Raw genomic sequence first — 18,721 nt, forward strand, 5'->3', positions numbered from 1 at the left:
TTTCCAAACGAAAGATGAATGAAAGACTGCAGTGCTGATATTTAAAACATATATTGCTAATCAAATATCTTGCTTTTCATAGTTTGAGAATTCCCCAGAAAGAACTTGACAGTTTAATCCCAAAAGAGTATAATGATTAAATTTTTGTATAGCATTTTAGGTAATGGGGAAGATTTAATGCAGCACAATGAATATCTAAAAGGAAAAATGAGTACAAATTAAGAAATTAATTATGGTAGAAAGATTATTAGAAAACAAAAGGAGAAGATAAAATTTTTAAAACCTAGAGGATGAAAAAATGGAATTTAGGATGTTGGGGAATTAAATTTAAAAATCTATTGAAAGTGCTTGCTTCGGCAGCACATATACTAAAATTGGAACAATACAGGGAAAATTAGCATGGCCACTGCACATGGATGGCACGCAAATTCGTGAAGCGTTTCCATATTTTTAAAAATAAAAGAATATATTGAAAAAGAAGAAAATAGAGTACAAAAGTTGACTAGACAAACTGTGTAGAAGACTAAATCATATGAATAATTTTTAAAAAATTGAGTAAAAATAATGAAACCATATTAATTTGTTAATATAAATATTCACTGTATCATAAGATAAAAGGAGAAAAATGAAAGTAGGAAAGCAACTTAATTTGTTATATTTTAACAATAATACTATTTTGTAAATAATACATGTGAGCTTTGAGCTGAAATTAGAGGGGTTATGCACTTGCTTTACATGTATCCCACCATTATGTTCCCCAAATTGCATATGGGTTTTAGAGCATCTCCAAGAGTGATCTCAGAGCACAGAGCCAGCAAGTAAACCCTGAGCACTAATGGGTATACTTCAAGACAAATTAATACATATCACCATGACTTATAGTGATATATATTTTATAATAAGTTATAATAATGTGAGTTTAGAAATATGAACCTATCTTGTCATAAAATCTTGTTTTTTTGCTAAATGGGGGAATCAATTATTTATAAATTATAATATTGTAAGACCATTTGGAGTTTTAAAATTGTTTTTGTTGTCAGCTTTCCAACACATGAATTTAAAAATGGTTATTCTAAATTTCTAAGCAAATCTTACTCTGAGAGTGCCATATTCATCCCATTGCGAGAATCTGTTAAATTTGCAAGAAGTTGACAAAATATTAATTGAAATATCCTTGTTCTCTTAGTCTATTTTAATTTTGTGTAGTTGAATAATACTCTGCATTATTACTATTATTTTGGTTTTGGGACCACACCTCAAAATGCTAAGAGCTTATTTCTGTCTCTGTAATGGCAGGGTTCTGGGAACTTTGTGTGGAAAAAAACATAAGAATTCAAACCTGGTCCGTGGCCTTACAAGCTTTACAACCTGTACTTTATCTAGCCAAATAGTACACAGATTTAAAAGTGATATGCATGATGCCTTTACAGTGACACTAGTAATGTGGAGCATTTTTTTTTTATTTTTTTTTTGATCATAGTGGCTTACATATTGTTGACAATGATATTTTAGGTACATATTTACATAAAATCAGGGGGATTCCCATCACCAAATTGTCCTCCCTACACCTCCGTTTTTGTCCTACCACCCATATCCTCTTCCCTCACCCCCAGGGTAGCTAGGATATGTGGTCTCCTCTGTATCTAGCCTACTGCATAGTAGTCTTGCACCTGTTTGGTCCTGGTGTCTCCCTCGTTTCCCCCTCTAATTGGGGGGCAGGACTAGCTAGTTCAAGTTACACGGTTTTGTTTGAAGGAGAGAAAAGTAATAAACTGGGGTAAAAGTCTAATACGCCGAAAATAAGCGGAATTCTTCCAGAGGCTCTCAACATCGGTTTGAGAAACGAAGGAGAGAAAAAAGGTGAAATATTCCACCAGTACAAAAAGAAGTGTCAAATATCCCGTGAGGACTCCAACAATAAACACAAGCACCAAAAAAAAAAAAAAACACAAAAAGAAACACACAGCAAAACAAAACAAGCAAACAAACAAACAAAAAAAATGCCATGGTCTTGATATAAGAAACATGGCATAGCATACAAAGGAAGAACAGAAAGGAAGAGAAAGAATAAGTATAACTGGGGACAACTTCAATTATCACACCCAAACAGAGAAATTGACCAAAAATAGATAGGTAAATAAAAATAATAATAATAAATGAAAATAAAATAATATATATATAAAAAATAAATAATGTTTTGTGCTTTTTGTTTTTTTCCCTCCTGCCCCGGCACAGTAAATATTGGGGTCATTCGAAAAGGAATTCACTTGGCCTAAGAGATATGGGGTTTCTCCGCCCTTGGAGTGTATTGTCATGGGATCAACTATAGACTCTGTTCAGGATCATTTACTCTCCCGGTGGTGCTTTTGTGGTGTTTGTAAGACCTCTGTTCTGTCCTGGGTGATACTATCAGGCCTCTGTGTCTAGGGATCTCAGTATCTGCACAGATCCTGCGGTGGGAGTTATGATGAAGTCAGTCTTTGTGGTTCTAGAAGTTCTGTTCCATCAGTGTCATTTTAATTCATCTTCTGTGGTTGGTGATCTTGGTCTTTGCACTGAAGCTAGGATGGCACCTAGGACAGTGTCTTTCTTTGTGCTTCCAGATGCCCCATTCCGTTACAATGGTCTCTGCCAGACCTTTGGAGCTGGGGATCATGTTCATTGTGCAGATCGTAGTTCACACCCTAGGTTAGGGCTTTTTTATTGGTCCCAGGCTGTATACAGTCTGGTCATGGTTCTAGCCGCAGTCATCTGTAACTCACGATCTTGGCTTTTGGGCCTTCCAAAGGGTGACAAGTCTTCTGATTTTGTCTTGTCGTTAGCTAGAAAGGTAGGATAACCTTCACTTAGGTCAAGTTGTTCCCATTTTCTTCGTTGTCAGGATGTCATATTAGAGCTGGCATTTGTTGGTGACCTCGCAGTATTGCGGCTGTCCCGGATGGGATTTGTTTCCTGTAGCAATTGTGAAGAACTGTGCTGTTCCTGTGTCTGGGATCCAGGGTTCAAGGCTGGATTGATGGTATCTAAACACCTGAGGTCTAAGTTAATTCCACATGACATATTTTCAAGGTAGGAGATATCCCTCTATTGTAAACAACTATGAGTTCCTATCTCTAATAGATAAGAGCTCTCTTTTTTTTAATATATATATATATATATGTAAGAATTCCCCTTTATTTTAGTGTGCCTTTGCAGGGGGAAATGGTGCTACCTTATATTGTTGGTGCATTTGGGGGTGGTCAAAAGGGGAAAACAGAAACAGGTTACACACCCAAAAAAAGATGAAAAAATAATAAATAGAAAAAAATAGGTAACAAAAATGTATGTGCTTACATATGTATATGTAGGCCAGATTTTTTTTTTTAAATGAGGTAGCAAAGTATTTAAAGGGCCAAAGTGATGCATATGACTATCTTACATTTGGGGAAAAGCAGGTAAAGAGGTGGTGTGATACAGTTCTTATGCTTATGTTGGAAATACAGGTTTTCCCATTGTCTTTTGGGTTTTTCTTGTGATGTGTGGGTCCCCAGGCGTCTTTCCATCCCATCCCCAGATCTTCTTCAGAGTAGCAAAAGATTTGCGGCAGGGAGGTCCTGGAATGGTTCTTGCATTGAGGATATTTTTAGACCTAAGTCCGGTTTCAGGTAACAGTCCACGTTAGGGGGAGTTGGTGGGGAGGGCCGCGCAGCATGGATCTGCAGGGGAGTTGGCTGCCTTTTTTTGCAGGAGACGAGGTGTGGGTTTGACTGGGTGTCCTCTCGACTGGGTGCTGGGTAGTGGTTCGTTGGGGTAGGAGGTCAATCTTGATGCCTAATAGATTAAGGACTGAGGGTGGAGAGTTTTAATATGGCGGGATGTCTGTATGGGATTGAGGGGTGAAGGGATAGTTGGATTTCCAAAGGGGGAAAAGGGGAAGGTACATGGAAGGGGTAGGAAGGGAGAAAAGAGAAAATACTTTAGAAAGAAAGGGAGAAGAGAAAAGGAAAAAAGTAAAGAGAAGAGTAGAAAAGAGAGAGAAAAAGAAAAAAAAAGAAGAGAAAAAAAGAAGATAAAAAATAAAAAAGAAAGTAGTGAGAAGAGAGGAGAGAATAGCAGGGGAATGCTAGTTTGCTTGAATGTGTTCACAGAATAGAGCCTGTAGTTTAAGTCTGTACGTCTCAGTTACTGCTTCGGTGGTCTGACTGGTCACGTGCTTCAGTTCCTAAAAGAAGGTGTAACCTAGAGATAAAGTGTATGTTAAAGAGTTTTCTCGGGGCCATCTCATAGTGCAAGCTAGGTATGGTATCTCGTGTGGTATCCCGCGCTGCCATCTTAGTTTATCCGCCATTTGTATTCAAGGATGCCTGTGGATATAAAAGCTGAGAGGTTATTTTAAATATTATAAGATAAAGACATTAAAACGTAGTGTTATGGGATGATTCCATTGCAGACAGTGATTTCCCGTGGTGTTCTTTACCTGTGTTCCTGAATACTATCTCTAAGTGATTGTTGTGGGCCTTTGTCGTGGAAGTTTGATTATATACCTGTACTCTCTACGGTGCAGTTTTTGGTGTTGCTGCTTTCTTTGTGGAATAATGTGTAGTCAAGAGTTTGCGTTGTTCCTTTCTCAAGTACTTTGGGCACTGCTCCTGAGTATATGTTGACTATTGCAGTGTTTAGAGTTTCTACCCTGTTAAACCGTGTTATTTGATTGTTGAGTATCAGTTGTGTATAAGATGTGTGTTCTGGGTGCTTCAGAATAGTGCTACCATTCTGTGTTTCTCTTTTGTCTTCTGACTTACTTTGTTTAATATAATATGATCTAGGTCTATCCAAGTTGCTGTAAAGTCTGTGATTGTATCATTTCTGACTGCCATGTAATATTCCATTGTGTATATATACCACATCTTAATGATCCATTCATCTGTTGTTGGACATCAAGGTTGGTTCCAAGACTTGGCTATTACACTGAGTGCTGCGATAAATAGTGGGGTGCACATATATTTTGGAATGAATGTCCTTCCCACTTGGGGGTATATACCTAGGAGAGCAATTGCTGGGTCAAATGGCAGCTCAATTCTGAGTTCTTTGAGTACTCTCCAGACTGTTCTCCATAGGTGTTGGACTAGGGGGCATTCCCACCAGCAGTGTATGAGAGTTCCTTTCATACCGCATCCCCGCCAACAGAGATTGTTCCCATTATTTTTTATGTGAGCCATCCTCACTGGTGTCAGGTGGTATCTCATTGTTGTCTTGATTTGGATCTCTCTGATGATGAGTGAAGGTGAGCATGTTTTCATGTGTTTGTTGGCCATCCTTTTGTCTTCCTGAGAGAAGTGTCTATTCATTTCATCTCCCCATTTTTTTTATGGCTTTATTTGGTTTGGGGGGCTCAGCTTTCTGAGTGCTTTGTATGTTCTAGATATCAGCCCTTTATCTGATATGTCGAGTGAAAAGATTTTTTCCCATTCTGTTAACTGTCTTCTTGTGTTAAGTAGGGTTTCTTTCGCCATGCAGAAGCTTTTTAGTTTGATGTAGTCCCATTTGTTTATGTTTGTTGCTAAAGTTCTTGCCAATGGTGCTCCATTCTCGAAGACCTTTTTGATATATAGGTCTTCGAGTGTTCTGCCTATTTTATTCTCAATAAACTTTATGGATTCGGGTCTGATTTCAAGGTCTTTGATCCATTTTGAGTTGACTTTTGTATAAGGGGTGAGGTATGGGTTGATCTTCACTTTTGTACATGTGGTTTTTTAGTTGTACCAACACCATTTGTTGAATAGACTTTCTTTGTTCCATTTCAGGTTCTTGCCTCTTTTATCAAATATTAGTTGGCTGTATATCTGGGGGTTTATGTCAGGGAATTCTGTTCTGACCCACTGGTCTGAGGTCCTGTCTCTGTTCCAGTACCATGCTGTTTTGATTACTATGGCTTTATAGTATAGTTTCAAGTTAGGTAAGGAGATGCCACCCAGCTTCTTGTTTTTCAGTATTTGTTTGGCTATCCTGGGTCTTTTGTGGTTCCAGATGAATTTTGTGATTGATTGTTCTATTTCTTTAAAGAATGGTGTCTGGATTTGGATAGGGATTGCATTAAATCTATATAGAAGTTTGGGTAGGATAGTCATTTTGACTATGTTTATTCTACCTATCCATGAGCATGGGATGTTCTTCCATTTCTTTAGATCATCTTTAATTACTTTCTGAAGTGTTTTGAAATTTCCCTGGTATAGGCCTTTCACTTCCCTTGTAAGGTTGATTCCTAGGTACCTGATATTTTTTGATACTATTTTAAATGGAATTGTATTTTTAATCTCTCTCTCCTCGACTTCGTGATTTGTATATAGAAACGCTACTATCTTTTGTGTGTTGACTTTGTATCCAGCCACTTTGCTGTATTGGTTAATTGTTTCTAGGAGTTTTACTGTGGACTGTTTAGGGTTTTCAATGTAAATCATCATATCGTCTGCAAATAGAGAGAGTTTGTGTTCCTCTTTCCCAATTTGGATTCCTTTGATTCCCTTCTCTTGTCGGATTGCTATTGCTAGGACTTCTAAGGTTATATTGAATAAGAGTGGAGAGAGTGGACAGCCTTGCCTAGTTCCTGACCTTAGTGGGAATGCTTCTAGTTTCTCACCATTAAATATAATGTTGGCTGTTGGCTTTTCATAGATAGCTGTAACTATTTTGAGGAATGTTCCTTCTAAGCCTATTTTACTGAGTGTCTTTAACATGAAAGGGTGTTGTTTTTTGTCAAATGCCTTCTCTGCATCGATTGATATGATCATGTGGTTTTTATCTTTCTTGTTGTTGATGTGATGTATAATGTTGATTGATTTGCGTATGTTGAACCAACCTTGCATTCCTGGTATAAATCCCACCTGGTCATGATGTATTATCTTTTTGATAAAGGGCTGGATTCGGTTTGCTAAGATTTTGTTGAGTATCTTTGCATCTATGTTCATTAGTGAGATTGGTCTGTAGTTTTCTTTCTTGGTGATGTCTTTGCCATCTTTGGGAATGAGTGTGATATTTGCCTCATAGAAGGAGTTAGGGAGGATTCCTGTTTTTTCTATGGTTTGGAAGAGCCTATGGAAAAGTGGTAGTAAGTCTTCTTGGAAAGCTTGGTAGAATTCACCTGTAAATCCATCTGGACCTGGGCTTTTGTTCTTAGGGAGTTTTTTAATTACATCTTCAATTTCCTCTGAGGTGATTGGTCTGTTTAGGCTTTCTAGATCTTCCGTTTCCAGTCTTGGAAGAGGGTTTTTTCCCAAGAATCTGTCGATTTCTTCTGGGTTCTCTAGCCTAGTGGAGTATAGTTGTTCATAATATGATCTCATGATATGTTGTATTTCTTGGGGTTCTGTTGTAATCTCTCCCCTTTCATTAGTGATCCTATTGATTTGGGTGTTTTCCCTCTTTTTTTTGGTGAGTTTTGCCAGCGGTTTGTCTATCTTGTTTATTTTTTCAAAAAACCAACTTCTGGTCTCATTGATGTTTTGTATTGATTTATTAGTTTCTATGTTGTTTATTTCTGCTCTGGTTTTTATTATTTCTTGCCGTCTGGTTGTGGTTGAATTTCTCTGTTGCTGTTGTTCCAATTCTTTGAGGTGATCTTTTAAGCTGTTGGTTTTGTTATTTTCCTGTTTCTTGACATAGATAGGCCTGTATTGCTATGAGTTTCCCCCTAATTACTGCTTTTGCTGTGTCCCACAGATTTTGACATGTTGTCTCTTCGTTGTCATTTGTCTCAAGGAATCTTTTTATTTCTTCCTTGAGTTGTTCTTTGATCCAGCTGTTGTTGAGCAGCATGCTGTTTAATCTCCAGGTATTAGTTTTTCTCCATTGCTTCTTCTTGACGTCAATTTTGAGTTCTGTTGCATAGTGATCTGAAAGGGTACTTCTAATGATCCTTACCTTTGTGGTCTTATATAGGTTGGCTTTGTATCCTAAGACATGGTCTATTCTGGAGAAGGTTCCATGTGGACTTGAGAAGAATGTGTATTCTGCTTTCTGGGGATGTAGGGCTCTATATAAGTCTATTAGTCCCAAATCTTCTAATTTTTCATTTAGAACTCTTATTTCTTTGCTATTTTTCTGTTTGGTGGATCTGTCCAGTGGTGATAGTGGAGTATTGAGGTCCCCTACTACTATCACATTTCCCTTCATGTGTTTCTCCAGGTTTACGAGCAGTTGCCTCACATATGTTGCTGACTCTACATTAGGTGCATAGATATTGACCAGGGTTAGTGTTTCTTGATCTAATGTTCCCCTGATCAGTAAGTAGTGACCCTCTTTGTCTCTGATCACTTTCTTGATGTTGAATGCAATTTGGTCTGATATAAGAATGACTGTCCCTGCTCTTTTTTGTTTTCCATTGGCCTGAATAATTACTTTCCATCCTTTTATTCTAAGCCTGTGCTTATCCTGTAGTTGTAGGTGTGTTTCTTGCAGACAGCAGAAGTCTGGTTTATTTTTCCTAATCCAGTTCTCTACTATGTGTCTTTTAATTGGAGAGTTTAGTCCATTAACATTTAGGGAGATTATTGAGAGAGATGACTGTTGTGCAGTTGTGTTGTGTAGGGTGGTTTTTGTTACAATCGGGGGTTTGGATTGTGTAATTCATCTCTGAGCAGGTCATTTAGGATTGGTTTAGTTTGCACAAATAGTTCAAGCTCGTTCTTGTTTGAGAATGTTTTTAGTCTATCCTCCCATATGAATGATAATTTTGCTGGGTATTGGACCCTAGGTTGGAAGTTTCTTTCATTCAGTCGTTTAAATATGTCATTCCACTGTCGTCTTGCTTGAATTATTTCGAATGGGAGATCTGGTTTGATTCTTATGTCCCTACCTTTGTATTTGAGATTTTTTTTCTTTCTTATTGCTTTAAGGAGTTCCTCTTTCTCTTTATTTTTTGCCATTTGGATTACTATATGTCTTGGAGTTGTTTTATTAGCGTCTATTTTATTAGGGACTCTTTTCACTTCCTGGATTGGCATTGAGGTTTCTTTCCAGAGGGAGGGGAAGTTCTCTGCTATTATCTCTCTGACTACTTGTTCTTCCCCTTTCCCTATTTCCTCCCCTTCTGGTATACCCACATTCTTAGATAGTTTCTTTTGTCCTTGTTCATTAGATACTGGACTTTTCCTTCCAGTGCTTTGCCTTTTATTTCTTTGTTGGTTTCTTGATCATTTTTTTTTTTTGCAGTTTTCCTTCGAGTTCTTCAATGTGTCTCTCCAACTCTGTGTTTCTGCTTGTAAGGCTTGTTACTTTGTCTTTTAATTCCTTCATTTCTTTTTGTATGGACTCTCTCATGTTCTTTAACATTTCTTCTTTAATTTGGCTGATTCGTTCATCCATAGATTTCTTATACTTGGTAGCTAAGGTTTCTTTCATTTGTTTTATTAATTCTTGCATTTCCTTCCTCATTGCTGCTTTTAGGTCACCTTCCCATGGATCTGTGCATTTTGACGGACTTGGAAACTTGATAGGGTCTGTCTCTGTATTTTCAGATGTTAGGGTTCTCTTTGATTTACCCATATTTCTTTGCGTCTATTGGTATGCTTTGGAGAACACCCACGTGGAATGGTCCCAGGGGACTGCACTCTTTCTGGGCACTGGTGCGGGGGGGGGGGCATGGATGCGGGGATCCCTATGCCCCAGGTGGAGTGGCCTCTGGGCGCTGCACTCATTTTAGGGAGAATCACGCAGACTGTGGGGCACAGAGGTCTCTGAATGCCCACCTTTTTTTTTTCCCCCAATTTTATGGGTTCTTGATTATTTAAGAAATTTTGGTGTTAGGCCTGAGCTGGCTATACCTATAAGTTGTGTTAAGCTATATTCGCTTGGTTTGCGCGGGCTGCGTCTTTGGACAGTGTCTCCCTAGCTGGGGAGAGCTGCAGGAAGTCCAATGTGGAGCATTTTTATGTGCCTTTTGGCAATCTGTATTTCTTCTTTGCATCAATGTCTGTTCATCTCTTCATCTCAAACTTACATGGGTTTGTAGTTTTTTCTTGTTAAGTTCTATCAGTGCCTTGTATATCTTAGATATTAAGCCCATGTCATATAGGTATTGGGTGAATAGTTTATCCCATTCCATGGATAGTCTTGATATCCTAATCACCATTTTTTTCTAGGTGCAAAAGCTTCTCAGATTAATGTGTTGTTCCATTTATTTAATCTTCACAGGTTAAATTTTATTTACTTTCTTAGAAACCCTGAGTAATATGTGACCTTTTATTTTATAATTTTACATTTTTCCCTCAGTATTTCTACAGACTTGACAGTTCATACATAACTCTGAAAGGAAAGATAATGATGAAAAGAGAAATAGTGAGAAAATTTATGCTTTTGTAATAATGTAGCTCAAATGAACTGACTAGTAGTCTGTGTCCTAAATTGCATGTAAATGTCTTGGCCAGACAAAAATTTAAACTACTTTAAATTAATTAGTTAATTTAATTTTAAATTAATTAAGAAATATAATTTAACTCTCAGTAAATTTAAATAATAGGCTCATCTGACAATGTAATATTATTGCAATCTTATAGATATTCATATTGAAAGGCCTTTGTCCAGTGGGCTGTACTAATTGATTTGAACTCAAGATTCCTACATGTACTAGGCATATGCTCTACATTTGTTCTGACTCACTGAGCTGCTTATAACTACTTTTAAAAGAACACTAGGTGCCCAACAACAAAAAAAAACCTTTAAAAATGTTTTGGAAAACGAGACTTTTTTATATAATATTTTTATTTAAGCACCATGCTTACAAGCTTGATTGTAGTTGGGTTTCAGTCATAAACAGAACATGGCCCTTCACCAATGCAACATTCCCACCACCAATATACCTCTCCCTCCTTCCCAAAAACTGCCTGTACTCAGACAGGTATTCTACTTTCACTCATTAAGATTGTCATGAGAGTTTAGTGTAGTTATTTCTCTAACTGCGCTCACCACTCTTTGTGGTGAGCTTTATGTGGTGACCTGTCCTTCTGACCTCATCTTTATTGTCTCTGGGCATCATTACAATAATGTCATTAATTTTTCTTAAAGCCCATATATGAGTGAGACTATTCTGTGACTATTTCTCTCCCTCTGACTTACTTTTCTCAATGTAATAGATTTTATGTATATCCACATATAGGAAAATTTCATGACTTCATCTCTCCTGACAGTTGCATAATATTCCATTGTGTATATGTATCACAGTTTCTTTTCTAAAATATACCCTAGGGACACAGAAAATACAATACAAAAATCCCTTTCTCAACCTATTTTCCTTGCAGCACTATTTTTAATAGCCAGGTTCTGGAAACAACCAAGATGCCTTTCAACAGCTAAAAGGTTAAAGAAAAATGAGACTTTTAAAAAAATAAAATTGTAAAATTATAAAATTGTAAAATATAATGTCACATTATTAGAACAGATTCACATATATTCTCTTGTATTAATTTAATTGGTATTAATTTATATTTGTAATATATATTCATTTGTATTGATTTATAACACATTAAATGCTATATATGACAGTAACCCAGATGTTTAAGCTATATAATTATGATTATTAATTAATATTAATATATAATATAATTATTAAATACTAATTATTTTTATTATTACAAACTAATGCTATTTAACTCTATTTTATGACTATCTCCTAAATGTACATGTATCCTAACATTAAAATTTTATTCTTCAATATATATTACAATCATATCAGCATAGTCTTCAATTTTTATAAGATTTTAACATTGAATCAACTATTTTAGAACACTCTGCCCTGATTTTATATAAATATGAAATATTTTATGTTGTATAAAAATAATGAATAAATATTCTCAGTATCTATAATGTCTTTTACAATCTAATTTACTGAGAAGTAATTTTTTTCTTAAAGTGATAAATTGCATTGTTTTATTTAATGACAAAAATGCTAAAACCTCAATTACAAAGTTGTGTCTTTACATATTAAATGCAACTGTAAATTAAAATACCATCCAGTAAATATTTTAAATATATCTGTAATTTATAAAGCCACAAAGAATATTGTAAAAATACCTCAAATGCATGCAAGATTATCAAAATTGAAAAGTAATAAAGGAGTGACTAAAGTTTGAACCTGGTGTCACTGCAAATAAAGTGATCCTGGAAGTTTCGAAGTATAACTGCTTTTAGTCAAAAATGTGTCTCAGCAAGGGCAGCAGGAGGCCCAAATATTCATACTTGGCCAATAACTAAATTTCGGCACCACTAGAATCTTAACAAACTCCTTTGTAAAGTGTTAAAGTTCACTTTTAAGAATCCTTTTCACTGCAATTTTTAGATGGAAAGTTGTGGGTGACTTTCATTTTTCCACTAGGGACCAGATGGAATGGTATGCACTTTTTAAAACCATCTGTCATGCAGCACCTTAATCTTCTTACATCAAGCAGAGGAGAATAAGAACATCTGACTTTGCAAAGATAAAGTTAACATGACAAGATGTCAACACAGACTCTTTTATATAGTGCTTCCAACATTTTGTCAAGTCACTTTGAGATCTTCTCAGTTAGCTGTCTCACCGGCTTAAGAAAGCAGAGAACACAATGCCTGTTTTAGAAGCTGGTAAATGTCATACCTTCCTTGCCAGTAAGTTTTTAATTCTTCAGAAGGTCAGTCAGAACTGAATATGCCTCTTTTAGAGGTGACATCACCTGCACTGCCTTTATGTAAGCCTTGCCCACTGTAATGCTTCCCACAAATTGTATGTATTAATATCCAGTACAAATATTTTCTCTGAAAAGAAAAGTACTCAAGAGGATAAAAATAAGTTCACAATGATTGGCTTTTTAACTTTTACTTAAAGTATTATATAACTTTAGATCCCCAAAGGCAAAATATAGTACAAATGAGAGGATTTTAATTCAGGGTAAACTTATTTATAAAGATCATAGCAGAATTATTAGAAACATCAGCAAAAAAAATAAAAGAAGAAGAAAGATAATAAGAAAATAAGAGAACTTGCCTCTCTAAGAAAAATTAAGAGGATAAACTTCTAGAATGCAAGGGTGCTAAAAGTGAATTAAAAATTCACTGATTATAAAGAATTGTGTTGGGGATAAAACCAAGCATTTTCAGTTTAAGACTGTCAAGGAAGTAAGGAGACAGATAAGATTGACCTCTCTCTCCCTAGCTCTTTTATTCTTACCAATATCTCCGCTAAGTTTCAACTACACAGAACATAAAAAACCTTATTAATGATAAATAAGTAGCTCAGATTCTTAAAGCATATTAAATGAAATTGAATGCTAAAGAGTGCAAATGTAGGGCCAGAGATAGAACAGCAGTAGGTCTTTTACCTTGAATGCAGCCAACCCGGGAAGGACTCAGAATCGATCCCCAGCACCCATATAGTCTCCCGAGCTTGCCGAGAATGATTTCTGAGAGCAGAGTCAGAAGTAATCCTGATTTTCCTTAATTTTTTTTAAATAATTCTTAGAGATAATAGATATGAGGGCTGGAAGGTCCATCTCAGAATAGGAAGCTCACCACAAAGAGTGGTGAGTGCAGTTAGAGAAATAACTACACAAACAACTAACGTAACAATGTGAATGAATGAGGGAAGTAGAAAGCCTGTCTCAAATACAGGCGGGGGTTGGGGTTAAGGAAGTGGAAAATTTGCGACATTGGTGATGGGAATGTTGCACTAGTGAATGAGAGTGCTCTTTATATGACTGAAACCCAACTACAATAATGTTTTTAATCAAATTGTATAAAGATATAACACCATTTAAATTAAAAATTGATTTTATTTCATTTTTTCAAGTACAGTAACGTATATGTAAATAGTTCCAAAATGTCCTAAACCTGAAGATGATTTTGATATCAATTTAAAAATTCTATTTCATTGTAGTTCAGCTAGTTGAATTATCACTAAAGTATTTATTTTTGTTTTTTTGGGGGGTTATTTGGGGGGGCACACCCATTTTTTTCAGGCCACACCCTTTTGATGCTCAGGGGTTACTCCTGGCTATGCGCTCAGAAATTGCTCCTGGCTTGGGGGAACCCTATGGAACACCGGGGGATGGATGCTAGGTTAGCGCTGGCAAGGCAGATGACTTATCTCTAGCGCCACCTTTCCGGCCCCAAATTATCACTAAAGTATTAACAGTACATTTCTTCACAAATTTCTACTGTATTTAATAAAAGTATTGAAAGTTAAAAAAAATAAGTAACCCTGAGCGCCTCCAGGTGTGTCCCCAAAACCAACAACAATAAAAATGAGTGCAACTGTAGTGAAAATTAAAATTAAAGTTAAATGTATACTAAATGGAAAAAAATAGGCTCTCAGGTTTGATGATAGGAGATACAAAGTTGTTTGATCCCAACATATATCAAGATATAACTCTTGATATCTTAATGCCTCTTCTCAAGAAGTTTGTCATCTGATTAGAAAGAAATTAAGCATCATCAAATATGAGAATAAAATGAAACATGAAAATAAACTCTTTTGTATTTATTGATTTATAATATTATAGAAATAAAATTAGGATAAATAAGTCAGTTTTATTTAAGATGCTGACTTTTAATAAATAAAATTTAATTGAATTACCATGAGATATGCAATTCTAAAGTTGTTTATGTTTAAGTTTCAACATATCCTTAACCAGTACACTAGTACCACTAGTGTCCCATTTCCCTCCAAATCTCCCATGTTTTCTTTTCCCCTGCCAGTCCTGTAGCAGAAATTTTGATGACACTGAATTCTGTCTCTAACTTGAAAGAAGTCAATCAGATAAAGATAATAAATATTTAGCCAAAGTATTGTTTCAAAATTTTAAAGATTGGCTCAATTAATTTCCATTTCTATATGCTTTTATAAAAATTACATATTACATAAAATGTAATTCATTGGTAAATGAAGAAAATGATTTGGGGAGGCCACTTGCAAGATGTTTAAGTGTTTACTACTGAGTGTACTGAGTTTACTACTGAGGATCACTGTAGTTCTCTATGCATGGTGGAGGGCTGCGTTGTTTCCCCATTGTGTAGTGTTTTATAGGTTGTATTGGGGGTTATTGGCTAGAAGATGTGTGCAGCTGCTAAGTGAAGTGGAACAGCAGGGCTTTCCTGGCTCCACCCTTAGTGGGCGGTGTAGCTCACTTCTGTTGACAGGCTATAGGAGCTCTTCTGGGCAGGGTGGTTCAAGGCTGCAGCAGAATAGATGGATATACCCTAGGAACACAAAAACACAATACAAAAATGCCATCTGCATGCCTATGTTCATTGCAGCTCTATTTACAAAAGCCACAGTCATGAAATTTTCCTATTTGTGGATTTGATGGACATGGAAAATATTATGCTGAGTGAAATGTCTCAGTAAGAGAGAGTAGTCTCTCCTACACAGAGACACAGAGTAGTCTCACCCATCTGTGATATTTAAGAAAAATAAAAGATAATATAGTTATAATACCCTGAGAGAATAGAGATTAAATTTGAAAGGATTAGGCTATTATATGAGGCTTACCACAAAGATCGGTGAGCACAGTTAGTGAAATATCATGATAATGGTAGTAAGTGAGATAAATAAAATTCCTGTCTCAAAAACAGGCAGCAGGTAGGGAGAACAAAGATAATAGAGGCTTTGGTGATGGGATGGTTGCATTTATGAAGGAGGGTGTACTTTTTTATTAATGAAACCCAACTACAAACATGTTTGTGATTATGGTTCTTAAATAAATATATTAATATTTAAAAATAAGAATATATTTTTAAAAAGGATCACTTTAGTTCTCTGGGTACCTTATACCTAAAATCAAACGGGTCAGCTGAGTGTGAGGAAGCACCTTCACCCTGTACTATCTTCCAGAACAATCTCATTTAAAAGTGGTTTCAAAAAGAGTGATTTCCTTAAGCTTAATAGCTATTTTTCAGCATTCTAGATATTTAAAAGTATATCTCACCCACCTTCACATCCATTATTCTATCATTGTTACTATATGATGCAGAACATTCAATTAGAATAAAAATACTGTTCAAGCACACACAGCATTACTAGCTGAATTCACTGAAAATGGCAAACTTGATACTTAAAATTGTAAAGAGAGAAACTACATTAAGAAAAATTGAAAGGTTAAAATGTATATTAATGGTAATAAAAACACAACTGACATAATTATATCTAAAAGCATTAATGTGGAGAAGACTTAAGTTGTCTTAAGAATACATAATAAACAACCAGGCGAAAATAAAAATCAAAACCAAAAAGTCAATTTAGTCATTTTATGTACCCCGCCATAATTATTTTATTGAGAATAGTAAAATGGACTAAAATGCTTTATTGGAATTTAAGCATATTTATTTAGAAATAATCTAAAAATACCATTAAATTATGTATGTAAATTTCTTTAGGCATTGCAATATGAATATCTAAACTATGTTTTTTTTTTCTTTTTGGTTTTTGGGCCACACCCTGTGATGCTCAGAAGTTACTCCTGACTATGCACTCAGAAATCACTCCTGGCTTTGAGGAACGTATAAAACACTAAGGGATCAAACAATGATCTATCCTAGGTCAGATGAGTACAAGAAAAATTCCTTATGGATGCCCCACTGCCTCAGCCCCTAAACTATATTTTCAACCACAAGTCTATAAACAGACTAGTGGCAATTTGCATTTAAAATCTTTGATATAAATGGTACTTTTTGATGCAATTCAGCCAAATACATACATATAATTTTCGAACATAAAAATACATAAGCATCACACCAACCAAGAAATTAATTTAAAAGGTTTGTTGGTGTATTCTATTCAATTAATAAAAATGGCAATTGTCTATGTTCTTTCTGTCACATAAGCTAGATGTACTGTTTCCAGACTGACAAAATATTTCACTTTTGGATAGATTCTGTTTAGGATGATTAGTTTCATATATGCTGTGAGGCACCTAAAAATAAAAGCCCTCGGTTGCACCATTCTAAGAATATATTACTATTATTATTATTATTATTATTAATTTAGTTTGAGGGTCACAGCCAACAATGCTCAGAGCTTAATCCTAGTTCTGAACTCGGAAAATACTCTGGGTGGAGATCAGGGAACTATATGAGATGTTGGGGATAGAACCTAGGTCAACCACTTGCAAGACAAATACTCTACATATTATACTATACAGTCCCAAGGGTTAGATTATAATTTTAATTGTTTATTCTTTAATTCATATTGATTCCTTAATGAATAAAGTTGGAGTAAATCTACATGTACAAACACTCCTGGTAGTATTTATTCTCAATCCTTAATATATTTGAAATGATCATTGAGTTAGATGTTAAAAAATGAACAAAAGTACGTTAAAAGTATTATTGCATCAGCTAACAGCATGAGAGTTTCGGTTTCACAAAAATCTAATTAAATGTTAATATTTATTGCCAGTCTCCAAAACAGTAACCATCTTAAATAGTGTAAATTATTATTCAGTATAGATTTAATATATATTTAGTTTTTATTTTGGGTCTACTTTCAAAAATGCTCAGATCTTACTCCTGGCTGGAAGTCTGGTCTGTGATCACTCATAGTGGTTTACAAGAGACTAAATTATGCTGCTGATCAAATACAGATCATCCACATGATAAACACATGCCTAACCTCCTGATCTATCTCTTCAGCCCTAAAATGTATTTTGTGGAAGAAACATGATAGTGACCATCTTATTAGTGATGATGCTGTGGTCAGTTTGAAATGGCCATGATGAATTTGGACTATTTCATTGATTTACTTGTTGATAAGGCAGAAAGATTTAAGATGATTTCATTTAATTTTGAAATAAATTCTAATGTGAATAAAGAGTTGTTTATTATTATCACAAACTGCAGGAAAATATTTCTTCTAGTCAAAAGCTAAAGGGTCAGTGAAATAGCTGTATTGCTGGAAATTCATTATTTTCACAAAGGAGTATGTTCAGGATCTGAAACCAGTTCCCTCAACCCCACTCCCAGACTAGATCAGGAATAACTCCTTATGACTACTGTGAACCCCCCACCAAAAAAAGAAATATAATAAAATAATGAAAGTACAAATAGATGTTTTAGGGGTCAGAGCGGTGGTGCAAGTGGTAGGGAGCTTGCCTTGCATGAGCTAATGTAGGATGCACCATGGTTTGGTCCCCTGACATCTCATATGGTCCCTCAAGCCAGAAGCAATTTCTGAGCCTATAGCCAAGAGTAACACCTGAACCTCACCAGGTGTGGTCCACAAAGAAAAATATTTTTTCTATTTTTACATAAAAATTATTCTTTTCCTTCCTTTCTTTAAATTAATATCTTTATTTGAACATCTTGGTAACAAACAAGATTAAGGTTGTGTTTCAGTCATGTAAAGAACACTCCCCTTCACCAGTGCAACATTCCCATAACCAATGTCCCAAATCTCCCTCCTCCTTGAAATTGCCAAAAGGGTTCCAACTTTCAGCAACTACCAAATCAGCCCATCAAATAGCAGTCACTAACATTGAAGCAACACCCTCCACCAGTAAAAAAAAAAATGATTCCTTAAAATATAAGATAACTTTTATCATTTTAGCAATAAAATGTTTCAATGAAGGGCCGGGCGGTGGCGCAAGAAGTAAGGTGCCTGCCTTGCCTGCGCTAGCCTTGGACGGACCGCGGTTCGATCCCCCGGTGTCCCATATGGTCCCCCAAGCCAGGAGCGACTTCTGAGCACATAGCCAGGAGTAACCCCTGAGTGTTACCGGGTGTGGCC

At 35.7% G+C, this 18,721-nt stretch overlaps 1 non-coding gene across 1 annotated transcript; it reads left to right on the top strand.

Annotated features, from left to right (window-relative positions):
* The first annotated feature begins 344 nt into the window (after nucleotides 1-344).
* On the top strand, nucleotides 345-451 carry LOC126027657 (U6 spliceosomal RNA). Its single transcript, XR_007502300.1, has one exon. It is a non-coding gene; the product is annotated as a U6 spliceosomal RNA (small nuclear RNA).
* The last annotated feature ends 18,270 nt before the right edge of the window (nucleotides 452-18,721 follow it).

Source organism: Suncus etruscus, chromosome 1 (genome assembly GCF_024139225.1).
Source record: "Suncus etruscus isolate mSunEtr1 chromosome 1, mSunEtr1.pri.cur, whole genome shotgun sequence".
Taxonomy (NCBI): Eukaryota; Metazoa; Chordata; class Mammalia; order Eulipotyphla; family Soricidae; genus Suncus; species Suncus etruscus.